Source organism: Periplaneta americana, chromosome 7 (assembly GCF_040183065.1).
Source record: "Periplaneta americana isolate PAMFEO1 chromosome 7, P.americana_PAMFEO1_priV1, whole genome shotgun sequence".
Lineage (NCBI taxonomy): Eukaryota > Metazoa > Arthropoda > Insecta > Blattodea > Blattidae > Periplaneta > Periplaneta americana.
In genome coordinates this window covers 31,075,196-31,095,415 of record NC_091123.1, presented here as the reverse complement: position 1 = coordinate 31,095,415, position 20,220 = coordinate 31,075,196, and the positions used below count along the sequence as shown (strand labels likewise).

General features: G+C 38.0%; 1 protein-coding gene across 1 annotated transcript in view; it reads right to left on the bottom strand.

The window, feature by feature from the left end:
• The window catches only part of orb2, a 689,208-nt gene that overhangs the window by 380,233 nt on the left and 288,755 nt on the right, over positions 1-20,220 (bottom strand). The window lies entirely within an intron of this gene.

Genomic DNA, 20,220 nt, shown 5'->3' with positions numbered 1-20,220 from the left:
AAGTGTAAACAACAAGGCATATTTAGGCCGTCTCCAGTACCCCACTCACATTTTGAATGAGATTGGTTACCCTATTTTTGATGAGGTTGAATTTTCAAACCCACATAACTACATAAGTGAGCTAGAAACGTACTTTAGAGTAAGAGGGGTGCCGGATGACTTAAAAATGACTGTCGTACGAAAGAGCCTAAAGAGCCGACCACTCAACTGGGCGCTAGTGGCCCTAGGGGATAATGTCACTTATGAGGAATTCAGAGAAAAATTTTCGGAGAGATACTGGGGACAAAGACAACAACAAAGAATTAGGAAGGAAATTAATCAGAGCAGGTTTGACGCGGGAAGAGGCGTCTCTATGATAGACTATTTTCTTGAAATTGTTAAGAAAGGGAAAAGCCTCAATCCGCCAATACCGGATTCAGAGCTGATCCAAACTGTGATTTCGCAGTATCCCGAGAACATAAGATATAATCTGATCGTAGCAGGGCCCCGAGACTTCGGGGAAACAATAGATTTATTGACTGCGCTGGATGGTTCGGACGCTACGCACTATGAATGTAGTGGACAGGCAGATTATGAACATGGCAAAGGAAAGGGTTCAAGCCCCACCGACCAGAAAGCGGGGAAGGGGGCAAGTACGGCCTTTTCATCCCCAAGGACAGGAGCCCAAAATCAGAGTAACTGGGGTGGTGACAGGAGCCCCAACAATGCACATAGTCGGTACCATAATGGCCATAACGGAGGGAAAAGTCCCAACAGGGAGAGAAGGAGTGACCCGCCCTTTGGGGGTCCTTACAATAATAGTAGGAATAACCAGAGTAGTCATAACAGGATGAGGAACGATCGAGGAGGTGTTGGTCCCGTGCGTAGGGTTAACCACATACGATGGTACACGGGAAGACAAGAAAATGGAAATAATAGGCTTAGAACCCAACCACACTGGCTTAGGAACAGAAATTACAGACAGGGATTCTGGCAGCCTAATTTTAGCAGGGGACCGCAAAATCGAGGTGATTGGAGGAGACAGGAGCAGGAGAGAGATAGGCGAGGCGTCCTACAAGAAATGGCCTCACAAGGGTGCAATAGGCCACCTACACAGTGTAACGTGGGACAAAGCAGGAATAGAGACATGAACGGACGTCAGCAAAGTCCGGTCAGAATGAATATGGGCCGGGAGCCTATAAATTGTAGAAATAGAGACGAGGTAGCAGTGGAACCGACTGCATCGCACTCGGGAAACTGCTAGACAGAAGTCTCAAGGGTTCGGAGATTTCTGTAGCTAAGTGCAGTAAGCCACTGTCAAAAGAATCCACCAACGCGGTAAGCGTGAAGAGACAGAGCGAGATTACTAACCCAGAGTTAGAAAATAATGGGACTTATGTATTGCCTTATATAGATGCTAAAATATTTGGGATAAAGTGTTGTGTGTTGTTGGACTCGGGCTCCACAAATAATGTATGCAGCTTGGAATTTTTTCAAAAGGTTAGGGATTCAGGAATAAAACTGCAAACGTTACCCATATGTTCACTGTACTGTGCGGGCGCCCTAAGCAAGAAGAAGGAAAAGGTAAAATATCAAGTGTGGTTCGAGTTAGAGTGCGGAGAAGTGAAATTAAATGCTATTTTTCTTGTGATACAAAGGTTGACTACCGACATCATTATTGGAGTAGAAAGCTTCTATGAATGGCACGCGCTATTAGATTTCAGGGAAAACAGACTAGGGGTTACGGCAGGTAACGGCAGTGTAGGCCATGTCCCATTCAGTAGCAATAACGCTCGAGCTGAGTTAGATGAGAGAACCGCGGGAGAGATAGAATTACAGGAAGAGTTATTTTTTGTAGAGCACCTCAAAATTTGTAAGAATGTAATTATAGAGGTTAATCCGTGGGAAGGTAACGGGGTAACTAGGGAAGTGTGTCAAGTAGGCTGCGGAGAATGCGAGTTGTGTATCGGCGAATTAGTCCAGGCGAGACAAATATAACGTAATCTCATTAGCGGTAGGGCCAGATATTGTAATGAGATTTCGCTTGGCGATCTTAGGCAGGTAGTCGCGTCTAACAATAGGAAGACAGATACTTTCGAAATAGTAAGAGATAAAGTTAACCAGGCACACGGCCTGAGTGAGAGTGAAAGAAAACGCTTAATGGATGTTGTAGGTAGCCATTTAAATGTCTTTTCAGACGCGCCGGGTCTGTGTAGAGTGTATACACACCAAATTAAGGTGGTAGGAATGGAGGAATTTCGGCATAAATGTAGACCCATCCCCCTATCTTTAAGGGATCAGGCAGACGAAGTCATAAATGATATGTTAAAAGACGGAGTTATAGAAGTATCGGACTCGCCTTACGTAAATGCATTGTGCTGGGTTAGGAAGCCCAACGGAAGCTTAAGAGTAACGATCGATGCCCGACACGTTAACTCGTTTTCAGTTAAAGATAATTTCAGGACGGAGTCAGTGGACACTTTGTTAGGCCGTATCAGTGACTGTTCTATATTCACTAGTTTAGACTTGACCAGTTCGTATTGGCAGATTCCGCTAGACGAGGACTCGAGAAAATTCACAGCGTTCCTACATAACGGGAAAGTTTATCAGTATACCCGATGCCCATTCGGCATCGCGAGTTCTGGATCTGCGCTACTAAGGGCACTTGACATAATTTTTGGTGATTCGACGAAAGGTTTTCTGGCACAGTACATTGACGATTTTCTTATATATGGCAATAATGTGGATAGGCATATTAGGGATATTGATTTTGTACTTACTAAGTTGAGAGAGGCTGGTATGACAGTCAAGCTGGGGAAAACAGCATTTTTTAAAGTTGAAACAGTTTTCCTGGGTTACGTAATTTCGTCTGACGGAATTAGACCGGACCAAGAGAGAATTCAGAGCATTTCGAGGATCCCGCCGCCGCGGAACCGGAAACAGGTTCGTAGATATCTAGGTATCCTACAATACCAGAATCGGTTTCTTGTCAATTATGCTAAGCATGTAGCCCCACTCAGAGCATTATTGAAGAAGGATACACCCTTCAGGTGGGGGTCGGCAGAGCAGGAAGCATTCGATCGAACGAAACTGCTTTTCGCCGACTCAATTCTGTTGGAAAGGCCTAACGACAGCCTACCTTTTCAGATTTATACGGATGCGTCTTCTTATGGATATGGAGCAATCCTATGTCAGACAGATGAAGATAACAAGCGACATGTGATTGCCACAGCTCCTAGGGGACTGTCGCGTACCGAAAGCAACGCATCAATCACGGAACTAGAGATTTCTGCTGTGTACTTCGCACTACAGAAGTTCCGTCAGTATATCTTTAATAGGCAGATCATCATATTTACTGACCATGTAAGCCTAGCTTTTCTGAGTAGATGCAAATTGACGAACTCTAGAATATCTAGATATGTGCACGAAATTTTGGCTCATGATGTGACGATTAGACATATTCCGGGGGCAGACAATATCTTTGGTGATTGTCTCTCTCGTTTGAATTCCAAATCGGGGCTACCGGAAACTATCACCGCCCCCGCGTACGAAATTGCCGTGATGAAAATTGATTCCACGAGGAATGGAGCTCTGACGGGAAAATTTCGGAAAATTGCAGATTTGCAGCAGGAGGATTCCACGATAAGGGCCCTAATGGACAAAGCTAGAGAAATCTCACAGGTGAAAGATGAAGTGTATGGATTGCGCTCTGGTATCTTGTATAAATTGCATGGTAGGGATATCCAGAAGTGGAAGATATACATACCTGCGAGTATGGAGAATGAACTTATAAACAACTTTCACCTATCTATGTGTCACTCTGGGAGTGATAGGATCATTTTAACTATGTCAGAATCATTTTATATTAAGCAACTGTCAAAGAAGGTTAGAAGGGTAATATCTCGTTGCGAGGTCTGCCAGAGGGCGAAACCTCTAAATGTAAGGTATGACAATGTACCACAGGTCATTATCAGGGGTAAAAAGAATGAACTTGTAGCAGTGGACGAACACGGTCCAATGCCCACATCGTCCTTCGGACACAGGTACATATTTGTTACGTACGATGTCTTCACAAAATTTGTAAAGATTTACCCTTTAAGAAATATCTCTAGTAAATTGTGTGCTGACAAGCTGGTTAGAGATTACATACCGACTTACGGTCCGGTAACAGCGGTGCTCAGTGACAATGTGTCGGTACATAAATCGAAAGTGTTTTGCAAAAGGCTGGAAGATGCGGGCGTGAAGCTGTACAATTGCTCCGCGTACTTTCCCAGCGGTAATCCCTGCGAAAGAGCGCTTAGGGATATATCATTGTACCTCCGTATTCTGTGTCACCGAAACCATAAGGACTGGTTTAGGCAATGCGAGGTGATTGAGAGAGTCATGAACCACTCTATCAATCCAACGACCGGAATAGCTCCGATCAAACTTATGTTAGGGATCGATCCCGATCCCATGATAAAGAGTTTGCCGCAGGCAATACAGGAGGGTGAGCCTCCTAGTGATGAACTACTGTGTAAACTAGCTTTCGACCGAATCAGGAAAAAGGCTGAGTATAGACTCGGTAAAGTTAAAAGATATCGCCACAAATGGGAGCCCTCACCCGGCGATTTGGTATTGCTAAGGGACGTGAAGTTATCTTCCGCCCTTAGAGGACGTTACTCACGCATGGAGCTACTGTACAAGGGGCCCTACGAAATTAAGAGTAAATACGGAGACCATACTTTCGAATTGGTAGAAAGGGGAAAAAGTAAACCTGTTGGTAGGTACCACAAGCAACTCTTGCGGCCTTTCAAACAGGAGAGGCTAGGAGGCAGGAATGAGAAAGAGTAGGATGGTTAGTCTCACGCGTACAGCTAGGTGAACCTGTACAGGGCGGCTGGTACAACCAAGCACGCAGAGTGTGTAATTGATCAATTAATAAATAAATGTAAATATGTGAATGAATGGTATTGTACATATGTAAATGTGGATATAAATTGTACATTGTTGTGCTTATTGTGTGAGAGTTGTGTACATAGAAAGGCTTGTGAAGATATATGTAATATTTATTGTAATTGTTTGTAGTGACATTGTAATCTCACTGTATTGTGAATAATGTGTTACCGGCTGATCGCGTGGGGGGAACTATGAGGCTAGTTATAGGCAGAAAGCGGGGACATCTCATAACATTGGAAACTCTTCCGGGAATTTCCAATGGTTATGTAGATGGGCATTTGAAGCAGTAATTAGGAGAGGGAGAGACCGATTTATTAGCGAAGTGATATCTCCATATTTTTATTACATGTATTCGCGGGGATGTTCTGGCGACTTCGTTAGAATTAGCTTCCTCACACAGGTGTTTCGTCACTTGTCAGCATCGGACAGATTTAGGGCCACCTTGAGCCTGGTTTCGTATAGAGACTCGATGAAGCATAAAATTCTAAAGCCGAAGTCGGACTAGACCCGTGGGAAAGATACTGCCAAGCTTGGGTTTTCCAAAGAACGGGTATTCTTGTGAGATATACAAACTAATTTGAGGTTATGGGAAATCCAAAGTCTAAATTTAGAGATGACATATTTCGCGCCCAATAAGAAGAGATCTTGGTCCAGCTTATGAGGTCACTTTGGACCAATAGGGAATAGATTTTAGGCCAGTTAGTGACGTAGTTTTTAACCAATAGGATAGTTAGTTTTAGCGTAGGATAGGTTTTTATAAATAAGGGTGACGGGGAGCGGAGATAACGACTACTATTCCGCTTCGGAGCGGAGATCATCAAAACAACGTTACATCGTGTCGGCGGCCCTACATACAGGGCAGAATAACTACTTCGTTTGGTGTCGACAGGACTACTATTTCGCTTCGTGTCGTAGTGTACTGGACAGAGTATTGAATTTGTAGTATCGGATAGAGCTTATTCAGAGCCGCCATAGAGTCGATACAAAAGGCGACCAACGATTGAATTATATGTCAGCCGGAAATACATATTCTAGGGTTTACCAAGTGGATACGACAATAAACTTATAGTTTTGAAGTTTACGCTGCCTTTTATTTAAGTAGCCGGCTTGGTACTATTCCCGACATCACCCTATACCACAACAGTACCTCGGCTACCCTGAGTGAATCTCACGCAACATCGAGACGCACCCACCCTCAAATGGCGCCCAACGTGTGGACACAATAACCACTCACCCTCAAATGGCGTCCAACGTGGGAACACAATAACGAAACCACCCACAAATGGCATCCAACGTGGGACCTCAATAACGAAACCACCCACAAACTCTGGCCTAGACAGGACACGAATTTAGGAATGTGGCTTCGAAACAATGTAAAAACTTTACCGTTTAGCGTTTACAAATGCTGCAGCCCGCTTAATAACATAACACAGCCTTCTCAGTTAAGAGATTCAGATCATTTAACTGCTAAGAATTACCGGACAACATGACCCTGTTTGGAAAACTATACCTCTTTGATTTGACGTTAAACATTATATTTGTGATTATGATTGCGATTTGTACATCTATTATCAGGTAGTACATCTCACTTGACGATATGTGTCAGAGGAAGAACAATAGGGTAAACTAGGGTCTGTTGGACAGTCGGACATGTTGGACACTCCGTAGGCTACTTCAACGTGTTACCTCGCCACTTGTGGGCACCACATTCAGCTAGAAGTCAATGACGGAAGTAGCCAAGAGTGGGGCTACTTCCGTCATTGACTTCTAGCAGAATGTGGTGCCCACAAGTGGCGTGGTAACACGTTAAAGTATAGAGTGTCCAACATGTCCGACTGTCCAACAGACCCTAGTTTACCCTATTGTTTGTATGCATCTGAAGTCTGATTAGTGTAATATGTTATTATTATTATTATTATTATTATTATTATTATTATTATTATTATTATTATTATTATTATTATTTACCTCTGACTGAGGTTCTGGCTGATACGTACATCTATTATCAAGCAGTACATCTCATTTTGTCGATATGTGTCAGAGGAAGAACAATTGTTTGTATACATATGAAAACTGATTAGTGGTAATGTGTTATTATTATTATTATTATTATTATTATTATTATTATTATTATTATTATTATTAAATCAAGAAGGAAAAAACTAGAAATCAAAGAATTAGGAAATTATGGAGGTAGAAACGAATGTTATTGAAGTAACTGAAGAAAGAAGATTAAAATGGTTTAGACACGTGAAGAGGATGAAAAATGGAAGTATACCGAAGATGATACTGGAGTGGACTGCAGAAGATGCTGAGGACAGAGATTACTGGAGGAGAAAAATTTCTTTTGGTGAAGAATAAGTACGGTATTGTAGAACATTCATAATAAGAAGAGATTATTATTATTATTATTATTATTATTATTATTGTTATTATTATTATTATTATTATTATTGTTATCATCATCATCATTATCAACATCATCAGTATCTGAGGATTTTAAATGAAATATGTGGCAAAATGTTACTGGAGTTCTGATTCTACACTACTCAATTTTCCCTTCACTGATCTTCAATAAGGTTCGGCGTTAATGCTACACTTTATTAGATTAGTTCCTCTATCGTTTTCTAATGCCTCTGAATACAGTAGACTAAATCATTCCTTCAGAACGCAACCAGTAATATTAAATAGGTCTAATGGAGTGGCGCGGACCGTGTGGAAAATCTTGAGGTATACTTGAAACAGAGAATGGAGCGAGACGGACTGGGTAGTACACCATGAGGCAAGAAGTTCATCTTACACTTCTGTTTCCAAGGTAACACGAGTGACGTCAGAGTTTACAGAGAAACCATTCAATTAAAAACGTTACAATTTTTCTCTCCTTGTATATCAAGCATAGACGTTTCGCGTCAAAATTTTATCGGCTTTAAAATTTTACTTTTCTGGACCGATTACACGAAGCTCGCATCCAGCGGCGAGCATTTGTTACATGAAATAAATCCTGTGACACTTCAAAACTTACACAGGACGCCAGGGCTCCACGAAATACGCTTGGAAGTAACGAGTCGGGCCCCATATGGGTGCACATTACTGCTGCAGTTTTTTACGCTTTATTTGTCCTTCAAATTTATTTGTTCCCAATTACAGTTCCTACTGCAGTGGCTATACGCACTGTCCCTGGTTCCCAATGTTACCTGTGGCAATAAACACTGGCTACATACGTCACTTGTTTCTTCTATTGATTTTCAAGCAGAGAATGAAGGAGATTGAAGGCCGGTGAAGAACAGAGAAAGCGGCTTGAAATATCAGCAAACTCTAAACATGGAAGAATAGAACACTTGCTCTTAGGTGGATTTAACAACAGCTGAGTTGTGTCTATTCTGAAATATGACGTCGTACTTACTACCTACATCAGTATTGTCAGAGTTGTAAGCTCCGAAACCGATTGTGGTGCTAGAGACGTCCAGTCGGAGCGTGAACTTGCTTATGTCTGTGGAAGCACCGGAGCTCGCAACGAGTTATAGTGGAGCGCTTTGTTCGGATCAAATTTCTGCATATTTAAAGGACAAAATTAAAATTCCTTGAATCATTTATTAACATAATATACTGCTCTCTTAAATTGACTGAACATATTGGGAAATACATCAATGGATTTCTCAAAAAACGCTATGAAATATTTCATATAAAACTATTTTATCTCAAAAATGAAGCAAAAACGAGCAAAATTGTATTAAACTTCTTTTCGGAATATGTATGATAAGACTTTCTTGTGTTAAATTTTAACGTGGGCCTACCTTGTTTACATGTTTCGACCTATTTTGGGTCATCTTCAGAACTGGTCGTTGTTGGTCTTGGCGCCTCTTGTTTCCTGTGTGGGTGCGTTCGTAGTGTAGAGTCAAAGAGTGTATGTGTTTTGAAATTGAGTTGTGTGTTGAGAATATCGTTGGGGTGTGTTTTCGTATGTCTGTATATTTCATATTGTTCTAGTGTGTTGAGTTTCTGGCTTTTTGCTTGGATGTGCAGTATTTCCATGTCTGTGTTGATGTCTCTGTAGGTGTGGTTGGCATTTGTGATGTGTTCTGCATATGTGGAGATGTTTTGTAATTTTGTTATGGCTGTGATGTGTTCTTTGTAACGTGTTTGAAATGATCTGCCTTTCTGTTACAAAGAACACATCACAGCCATAACAAAATTACAAAACACCTCCACATATGCAGAACACATCACAAATGCCAACCACACCTACAGAGACATCAACACAGACATTAACAATATGAAATATACAGACACACGAAAACACACCCCATCGATATTCTCAACACACAACTCAATTTCAAAACACATACACTCTTTGACTCTACACTACGAATGCACCCTCACAGGAAACAAAAAGCGCCAAGACCAACAACGACCAGTTCTGAAGATGACCCAAAATAGGTCGAAACATGTTAACAAGGTACGTTAAAATTTAACACAAGAAAGTCTTATCATACATATTCCGAAGTGATACAGTGTTAAAAGTTGTGTAATCAAGATGTATAAACTTCTTTGTTTGAAATATCTCAAAGAATAACCCCCTGAAATTAATGGCATCACTTAAGTGCACAAACGTAAGTCTTTTAATGAGATCTCTGTAGTCATTAACAGCAAAAACTTAAGTAGCTTTAAAAAGTACTTAAAAATTTAATCTTGACATCACTTTATACCCTGCGGTACAGAACCGTCGCATGCATTAGTTGTAAACCGTATCCACTCTTAAAGTGATCCGCGCCAAAACAAACCCATGTGACCAGCTCACGTTTCATTGGTTATGACACCGAAGCACAATGTATAAGCAATAAGTGCGCGAAAAAAGTAGATCCCTTCATTGAATTAAAAATATGTCCCCTGAATATACTTGTTATTCTTCAGTAATTGAAACAACAATATCTAAAACATAGAAATGATTATAAAATGTACCTAATCACTCTGAGATCAATAATTACAATTTAAAATAGTTTATTACATATGCATGACGCATTTGAGGGTGGCAGCACTTCAGTCGCTTTTGATTCAACAAAATGGCTGAAGGTGCTGAATCTTCTGTTGCTGTGTCAAAACTAAATTTGTAAAACATAAGTCAGCAAACCTTTGACTAGTGACCAAAAAACAGTTATTTTAAATGTATTTCACAAGTTCAGTGAAAAATATCCAGAACTTCCGATAAAAGAGATGTGAATTTAATGTCTGAGTTCACCGGTGTGTCGTGTACAAGCATTAACAGTGCTCGGAAAGAAAAAATAAAAACTGGTAAGGTTGTAACTCCCGGCAAATTTTATTCATAAATCTTTAAAAGAGTAAGTACATGAACTTAAACGCACAATGAAAAGGATATGAATAACAGAAAGTTGAAATCAATACAACTATGAAATCTACATCGACATGGGGAACTATTAATAATGGAATTCCTCAAGGATCAATATTAGGTCCCCTACTTTTTCTAGTGTTTATAAATGATCTTGCCCCCCTTATAAAAGATGTAGGTCATCCCATATTATTTGCAGATGACACAAGTATAGTAATTACAGCCAATAACTCCAACACATTCCAATCTTCAACAGAGGAAATTCTCTTCAAAATATGTGACTGGTTCTCAGTCAATAAATTAGTATTAAATTGTAACAAAACTAACATAATTCAATTTAAATCCTGCCCAAATTCAACGTCGCAAATTTCTAGCGCAATAATTAACAATAGATCCCTATTAGAAACAACAACAACCAAATTTCTTGGCTTAAAAATCGATAATGTGTTAAATTGGAAAAATCATATTAAAGAAATTACCCCCAAACTAAATTCAGCTTGTTTTGATATTAGATCTATGCAAAAGATAGTAAATATCAATACCTTAAAAACAATATACTTTGCATACTTCCACTCGGTAATGAGTTTTGGAATAATATTCTGGGGAAATTCTACAGATAGTAACAATATATTTCTATTACAAAAAAAGAATAATTAGAATAACAGTAGGTGCCAAATCTAGGGAATCGTGTAGGACTATTTAAAAAAAACTACAAATAATGCCCATGGCTTGTCAGTATATCTTTTCATTAATAGTCTTCCTTGTATGTAATCGTGAAAACTTTGTAACTAATTCAACAGTTCATAGCATAAATACACGTAAAAAATGACTTTCATACTCCATCGGCAAGTCTATCGTGCTATCGAAAAGGAGTGCGTTATATGGCAGTAAAAATTTTTAATAGCCTCCCTATCGATATAAAAAATGAAACTCAAAACATAAAATTATTTAGGGCCAAATTAAAGAAGTACCTAATTTCTCACGCCTTCTATTCTGTAGGTGAATTCATGACATTCAATAACACTTTATGAAATTGATACTAAAACTATGTGTTGTACTAGTAGACTATATTGTAAATCTGGTCTGTATATATTTCATCTAGACTGTGACTATAAATTAAGACTTTATAATAGTATTAAGTTTTTTGACTTGTTCCATATTCTAGCTGTAAGCATGTATGAATACCATGGAATGTTAATAAATACAATACAATATAATACAACATTGGCAACAATCAGTTCAAATTTAATCAACAGTCTGCCAACGGAAAAAGGACAGTTTTTCAATAATAATGTCACAATATGATCATAGCACTTTTTTCAATGTTATGCCCTCTCACCGTGTATATAATATACTGTATAATTGATGCTTAAACTATTAATTGTTCTGCTAAAACTTATTAACCTATTATTAATACTATTAATAGCAACTAATTCTATATAGAGTATATATTTGTATTTTACTTCGTTTATTACGCTAATATACTGCTTACCGTACTTATACCACATGCCATAATTATGTACTTCACACGTGTTCCCTGTCAATGTGACAGTAATAGCGGCGTGAATGGCGGAAGGATACAATTGGGGTTTGTTTATGTTAGGATCACTTTAAGAGTGGATGGACTTCAGATCCGTGTCCGGAGCTAAGTCAAATGAACACCCTGTACTGACGTACGAGTTATCATTCATACAAAGCACGTCTTCACGCCCACGTCATACAGTATGTGCAGATAACACATGTTAGCGGTCTACAAAAACATTAAATTGCTGGGAATTACATTGCTATAGGTTCTTTTTTTTTTTTACGAGAGTGAATACACTGGGAGCATTTGTTTGGAATAAACCCAATCACAAATACTGGAACTGCGACCGCATAATAAAACGTGTAAATATGATATAATATAATATGTAACAAATTACATAGAAATGCAGACAGCTCCGTGACTAGTGCAGAGTTATTCGAAGCACCGCTATGCAATTTTGGAATTACCATTTTAATGCAGGTTTCGGCGAGCTGAATAGTAAAAGGGCGGAGTATTATCAGTGTAGCACTAATCACTGCTATTCCGCAATGCCTGCCGTGATTTATTGATGGCGCGGGGCAGGGTTTTGCAGTTGGACTAAGCGTATCGCCCCCCCCTCGCACCCCTTACCATTGCATTCCTCTTCCGTCATAATGGAACCTAGTTATATCTACATACATATCTGTAGAATTTAATGCACAACTCCCTTCACCCCCTCGATATGAATTATTGAACTAGGCACTATTTTGAATTCAGTTAAACAATTCCACCGAATAGAAACTCCCACGTATTTGGAATAAAAGGATCTAGCGCCGAGCAGACTTGCAAGTTAAGTGGGGCATACCGACTTGTACGCCATTCGGCCGCATGGATCGCTCTCTGGCACCCATTCATTATCCCAAAACTAAGCCGCAATATGCGAGAATACTAACAAAACAGCCAATTCTGTGTGTGACATCAAATCAAGTCAGACGCAGTGTATTTACAGTCACTTGCCATGCTTTGCGGGTATAATAGAAAACATAAGCACTGTTAAAGTTTGTAGGCCGGTATTTTTAAATTATTTCGAACAAAATATGACAAGAGACGAGTAACTCATGGGGACTCGTATACCGTAGTTGGTGACACTGCCTCATTAACCATGCATGCAACTTTTCAATGACTGTATTAATTAATTAATGATTCAGTCAATATTATACTGGGTGTTCAGTTCAAAGTGTGTCATGGCTCGCTGTATGGCGTCATGTGGCTAGTCGATGAGCCTAGAGAATTCAATCTTCCTACACTTCCGCAGAGGTGTATCACATATCTGCCAGAGAAGTTGCCTAGCAAGTACGGCGTTCATTCTGAAGAGTACTTACCGATACGTACGGTAATGCCGGTAGAGGCAGGAATGTGAACTGTTTCGAAACATGTACTGAGGTGAGTTTTTTCTTACTGTCGGGATATGGGGAGAGGGTTAAGACGATTGCTTACGTATTTGTTGACATTAACTTCGACGGTCAACATGGACACGGAGGATTTGATTTGTATTGTGGAATGTTGCCGTACGCAACCGATGATAACAAATACCCTGCGTACGACTTGTTCGAAAGAGGTTATGGTAGCACACAGACTTTACAGACCGCCATCTGTTGCTACGACGTTCAAGTTATACCGTACACATTCTCAAGTTCAGATTGAACGCCTTGATTAAAAGACAACTTCTCAGACACAAAAGCTGAAACTCGCTTTCAAATCGCTGACTCATCAACAGTGATGTTATGACACACTTTGAAATGAACACCCAGTATAGGGTGTGTCTAAATTAGACCGGCAAACTTTGGGATCGGAGAGATAATCATTTTTAACACTTTTATTAAGGAACGAATGGGCTACAGTATATTTCTAATTTAACACTGCAGGAAGTGTTTCAGTGGATGAATGAATTAATCAATATTGATGGTTCAGTGAATATTATATAGAGTATCTTTAAATTAGATTGACACACTTTGGAATCGGGGAGATAACCTTTTTTAAAACACGTTTGTTAATGAACAAAGGGTAACAGTATATTTTGTTCAGACTTTTAATTTAACACTGAGTATGTTCAGTGGATAATTGAATTAATTAATACTAATTAATTAATATCACATAGGGCATCTCAAAATTAGATATTTATACCGACAAACTTTGAGGTAGAAGAGATAATCTTATAAAACACTTTTGGTAAGGAAAAAAAAATGGGCTGCAGTATATTTGGTTCAGACTTCTAATTTAACACTGCAGGAAGTGTTTCAGTGGATGAATGAATTAGTCAATACTGATGGTTCAGTGAATATTATATAGGTATCTCTAAATTATATCGACACACTTTGGAATCGGGGAGATAACTTTTTTAAAAACATCTTTGCTAAGGAACATAGGGTTGCAGTATATTTTATTCAGACTTTTAATTTAACACTGAGTGTGTTCAGTGGATAACTGAATTAATTAATACTGATGTTTCAGTCTATATTACAATAGGGTGTCTCAAAATTAAACATTTATACCGACAAACTTTGAGATCGGAGAGATAACCTTTTTAAAAACACTTTTGTTGAGGAACAAATGGGTTTAGTATTTGGTTCAGACTTCTAAGTGTTTCAGTAGATGAATAAATTAATTAATATCGATGATTCAATGAATATTATATAGAATGTCTCAAAATTAGAGAGACAAATTTTGGGATCGGAGAGATAATCTTTTTTAAAAACACTTTTGTTGAAGAACAAATGGGCACCAGCATATTTGGTTCAGATGTCTAATTTAACACAGCAGGAAGTGTTAACAGTGGATGACGGAATTAATTAACATCGATAAGCAGTAACTAGTTTAATATGGCAGCTATCCTCATACGAACATAGGGGAGACTCGGCTAATTCCGCAATATTAAGAAGTAAGTCTATCATATTTTTATCAAAATGTTTAATGAAAATATTATCAAGGTATGTAGACATGGACGTAACCTTTTATTACCAAATGAGATAAAGAGACCTATTAAAATGCAAATATATTTAGTTGTACATACATTACAGTTTACAAAGAATAACTCGGGTAATTCCGCAACAGTGCGGATAAATCCGCAATAGGACTTGGCTAATTCAGCAGTTGTAAATAATTATGAAATACATTATGAAAGTAACATAAAATGAACAATTTATATGTAACAATGCTCACTTTCTTCACAGCTGTGTAGTAAAACACGAAAAACAGCCAACTTTCGATGTTTCACTGTATTGCCGACAGAAGTGTCGACCAATATCCTTGATTTTTTTCTATAGCACTGCAGAGGACATGTCTCCTGTTGACAGCCTCTCAGAACTTACGAGAGAACTCGTACGTTCACGCTATTGTAAAGCCGCAGTAAAAGCATATATGCACTACTGCGGAATTAGCCGAGTTTCCCCTATGTTTTATTTTTTATTTAAGTCGGGTGATACAAATGGTTATGCAGAATAAGTAACGAATCACATATAATTTGAAGACCAATGTCTTGCAGCACACTAAGTTTGAGTTCAAATCTTCTGAACACATCAATTGTAAATCTTGCCATTGCACCCCGAGCACCAATAAAGAGACCTAAGACTTCCCTGTTATCAATACTATATTCTTTCTTCATGTGTTATTTTTATAAACATTTGTTGCTATTATTGTTTTCATAATACGATTTTGTAATGCATTTGTGAATTATCTAATATTCCTATTAAGCCATAAGTTAGAATAAAACGAGTTATCATGGTACCAGAAATTCAAAATACCACGTTAGGTACCACCTAATGTTATATTGATATAATTACTTAAAAAAATAAAAATTAATACTTATTAAGTCGAACATAGAACTGTTAAAATAAAGTTGAATGTAATTGGTAGAAAATAATATTCTCCCACAAGTTCTCAAGCGTTTTCTCCCGCAGTTCTAAATTCCATATGGTATGGTATTCCGTATGGTTCTTCTAGATTCCATATTATCAAGTTTATAAAATATTGTTTACGGAGTATTGTAATGATAGCCATTTGTATCAGAAAACGCTGGACGTCAGAAACTCCTCCGTTCGCCGCCTTCATGTATCATAAAACGCGGTACATTAATTTCGTTCCTTGCCTTGAAATGTTTTGATAAGGACGCGGCCCCACTTCGAAGGAAACTTGACAATTAAAATGCTGATAAACTGATTATAACCCCGGATCAATAGTGTGAGCGGCGAGGTCACATATCAGCGCCGCGACGGGAGCTACAGCTGATGGATTCGCCTTCAGAGGGGCAGCACCTCTCGGTGCGGTGCGAAGCAGTCTCTCAAACTGGGGGCCGCGATTACCGGAGCCGGCGCGGCGTTGAGCAGCAAGTTGGGAATTCGAATAAAAAAGTCTTTTGTGCGAGATCGTGCGTATTTGCTTGTTTTCCGCACAGAACCAATACGCGGTAAGTGTGAAATACCACATTCAGTATTCCCAACGTAACACACATAACAATTTCCCTCTTCTTACCGCTTAAGCGCGACATTCATTTTACTGTTTTAGGCTTTTAACATATTATTTTCAGAGACGTTTAACATAGTAATAATTATAAATTGGAAACTTACCACTGCAATTTCACCTAAATTGCAATGTTAATTATTGTTTTTAAATATTTGCAAAAATTAAGTAAAGTCTACTACTCCACGAAACTTATTGCATTCCTGATACAAGTAACATTAAGGAACCCGTGAAAAAATCAACAAGATTCCAGATGCCGATGTTATTACTGCAATATGTTATATAAATAATATTGTTAAAATATTAAAATGAAAAATAAATCATTACATAACCTTACCGCTTGTTTTAAGTTCGCATTTATAGACTGGGGGAAAAAAAAGACAGACGTATATCACGGCCTGCTGGAGTATAGTAAACACAGCAAACATTTTATAGCAACAATGTTGAAGAAAGATATTTTGGTGTTCCGAAGTTGCCGTCATTAAACAGAAACCAAGATGGAGATTTCATTGCAACTAATTAGAAATTCCTCTTTCAGGTATGTAATAAACGATCTTCGCACAAAATAATGTACGATACACGAGCGGTATGTTTGTTTTCATGTTCTCGGAAATTAAAAAAGCTCAACTACGTTTCGCTTTTTCAAACTTTTCCTCGACCATGAAAACGTCAACATACCGCTCTTGTAACGTATATTACTATTTCAGAGATATTTGTTTATTACTAGTGTAAAATAGCCAAGGGCATTCGTGGAATTCAGACCCAAGGGGAGCACGACAGGTACCGGTACTCCACTCCTCGCTTACGGAGCGCTGAACGCAGTATGTTTATTACTCCTGAACACCTGTAATACAGTCAAGGCTGGTTCACAATAAACCGGTAACGGAAACGACAACGAGAACGAGAACGGAAATAATGTTTAAGTAAATGTAATCCACTTTATTTATTACAGAAGAAAATAATTAAAATATGTCTTCATGAACCTATTGATTTTCCATCTCAAAATTTGTTTCTAGACTTTAATATACTTAACGTAAGACAAATTTATTATATTGTATTAATAAAATTCATACATAAAAATCGAAATAATTTTGAATTGTATTCTCATAGCTATGAAACAAAAGGTATGAATTCTTTAAGATTGTTTGAATCAAAATGCAACACTGTTACAGTATTTAATCATAGTAGTAATTTAGGCCCAAGAATATATAACAAATTTATATTTAAATACCCTAATCTTGTCAATTATAATAGTTCTAGTATTAAATTTAAAAAGTTATGTATGGATTTTGTAAAAATTGAAAAATTGTAAATTTAAATTTATATAGGGTAAACTAGGGTAGTCACGAGTGGGGCTACTTCCGTCATTGACTTCTAGCAGAATGTGGTGCCCACAAGTGGGGTGGTACCACGTTAAAGTACGGGGTGTCCAACATGCCCGACTGTCCAACAGACCCTAGTTTACCCTACTATAATTGCACAGTAGACATAAGACAAATTGTATTGCATAATTATTAATTTCAATTCAGGATTCCGCCCCTGAGCACGAGTTCTACTCTTTCAGGGGCGAGCTAAAGTTTTTCTATATATATTATATTTTATGTTACAATTATTAGCAAAATAATAAATAAATAAATAAATAGATAAATTTAAATATGAGATTTCACAATAGTTAATTGTGAATGCTCACATTTAAATACATTTATTTTAACAATATTTCCGTTCTCGTTTCCGTTCCCGTTTATTGTGAACCGGCCTTCAGTGGTGTTCTGTACGACTGTACGGGTTCGAAATGGAAGTTTCTGGTAAAAGAAGACTTCGAATGTTTCAAAAGAAATGGAACAATGCTTATCTATTTCATGATATTTAAAGATGATAAAATGTATTGTGTGTAGGCCTACTGTAAAAAACAGTTACAAAAATATAAAAGCATACAACGCAAGAAGGCACTACAAAACTCATGCAGAATTATTGGTTTTGAAAGACATGTATATTTTATAGACTTATCTCTCAAGCAATCTCTGTTATGTTATGCTTGAACCTAATTCGAATATAGATCGCAGGCTTATGTTATATTTTAGATGACGACAGCAAAACAAAATAGGCTATATTGATCTAGTAAAAGATTTTAATATGGAATTGAAAGAAAAATCAAATTTCAATCCTGCAAGCAAGCTATCTCATTTCATATATCAGATAACACATTCTTCCAAATATTTTTCTAATAGTGAATTTGTTAAAACAATGCTTAATTAAGGCATCAGATATTGTGTGTCCTGAAAATCTTAAATGTTTTTCCACTGTTAGTTTAGCTCTTTTGTGCACGGTCCGACGGTTAACATATTCCGCCACTGCGAGATCGAATTCGTAAGAGAGTGTCGATAAGAGAGACACCAGGGCTCGTGAGGAAGGTGGGGGATCTTCATTCGCCCTCTATGCTTTCCCTCTTGTGTCCATGGCTGGTGTAAGACATAGATAAGGCTGTAAAATTATATATAATAATGTTTCAAAAGGAAAACATTTTACAAGTTTTATGGGCACTGAATCTAAGTGGTCTTAACTGGGTAATATGTACTTTTTTGTTTCCTTAAAGTTTTGCAGCACTTACTTATAGAAAGATCAGCTGTTAATGTATGTTTTTCAAGGAGCTATTGTTGAAGTTAATATTTTGTGATCCTGTTCTGTTCTGGATGGGTAATAATTGTCAACGAAGAAGGAGAGCGCCTTTGTCCACTGTGCGGACAAAAGGACTCCTATAGACATATTTTATTGCAGTATGTCGAATTGGAACATATACGGAGAAAATATCTACCATCCTTTATGCTAAGTCAGAATAGGAGTTCGCTTGCATGTCTTAGCCTAATGGGGAGCAGAGAATACGAACAAAAGACTGGATTGTTCCTCTTGAAGGCGAGACAGATTAGAACTTCAACTGTTGAAGTGTGTGATGCAAACTGACGAAGGGATAATGGTCTCTACTTAATTATACACTTTTATGTCTGTTTTAGGTTAGGATATAGACTATTATATAACGTGTTTTGTTTGTGCCATTTTCATTTTAATCTGTTTTTTTTTTTAGAGAGTGGTTGGATCTAATCATAAGAGAGGGGGAGTGAAACCTACAAAGTAGGGCTGGTTTTAGGTACAAAGCACGTACGGTCAGAAGACCCGTGTATTGGATTTAAGAGAAAATTATGATACTATAGTACAACTGTATGTATAATATTGCTCAATAAATTCATCTATCTATCTACTTACTTACAAGTGGCTTTTAAGGAACACGGAGGTTCATTGTCGCCCTCACATAAGCCTGCCAACGGTTTCTATCCTGAGCAAGATTAATCCAGTCTCTACCATCATACCGTAATTTGTGAGAGTAATTAACGGGGTTTTCAGTGTCGCCAGCACCTCTCACATAATACTACACATCTAACTAAACCTAACCTAACCTGTCACATAATACTACACACTGTAGTAACATTCCTCACGTTTAGTATCATTTCGTGTGCAAATGTTGCCCTCCTTGTCTACGTCGCATCGGGAGCCATCTAGTGCAAAAAGTGGAAAGTGATGGCAGGCGACTCTGACGCCATTCTTCATAACTACATAATTTACATTTAGTTCGTTAAGCGCGTGTTTTGTGCATTAATCAATGTGTTAATGCAGTGATAATTCCATGTGTATAGTGCAGTAAAAATTGAAATGTGTTGTGGCTGTGATAAAAGTGTTACATATTGGTTTATAGTGCCAGTGATACAAGTGTGGAATATTCGCTCGGTGGCGGGTGGATACTCTACGTTGAATAATAATAATAATAATATAGAATACTTCAAGACAATTATCGTTCATTTAACACAACTCTTTCCAGACTTGAACATCGGTCCTATCGATTTTTATGTTAAAAAGTCTTTCATTAAAATTACTAACATGTTATCTATAC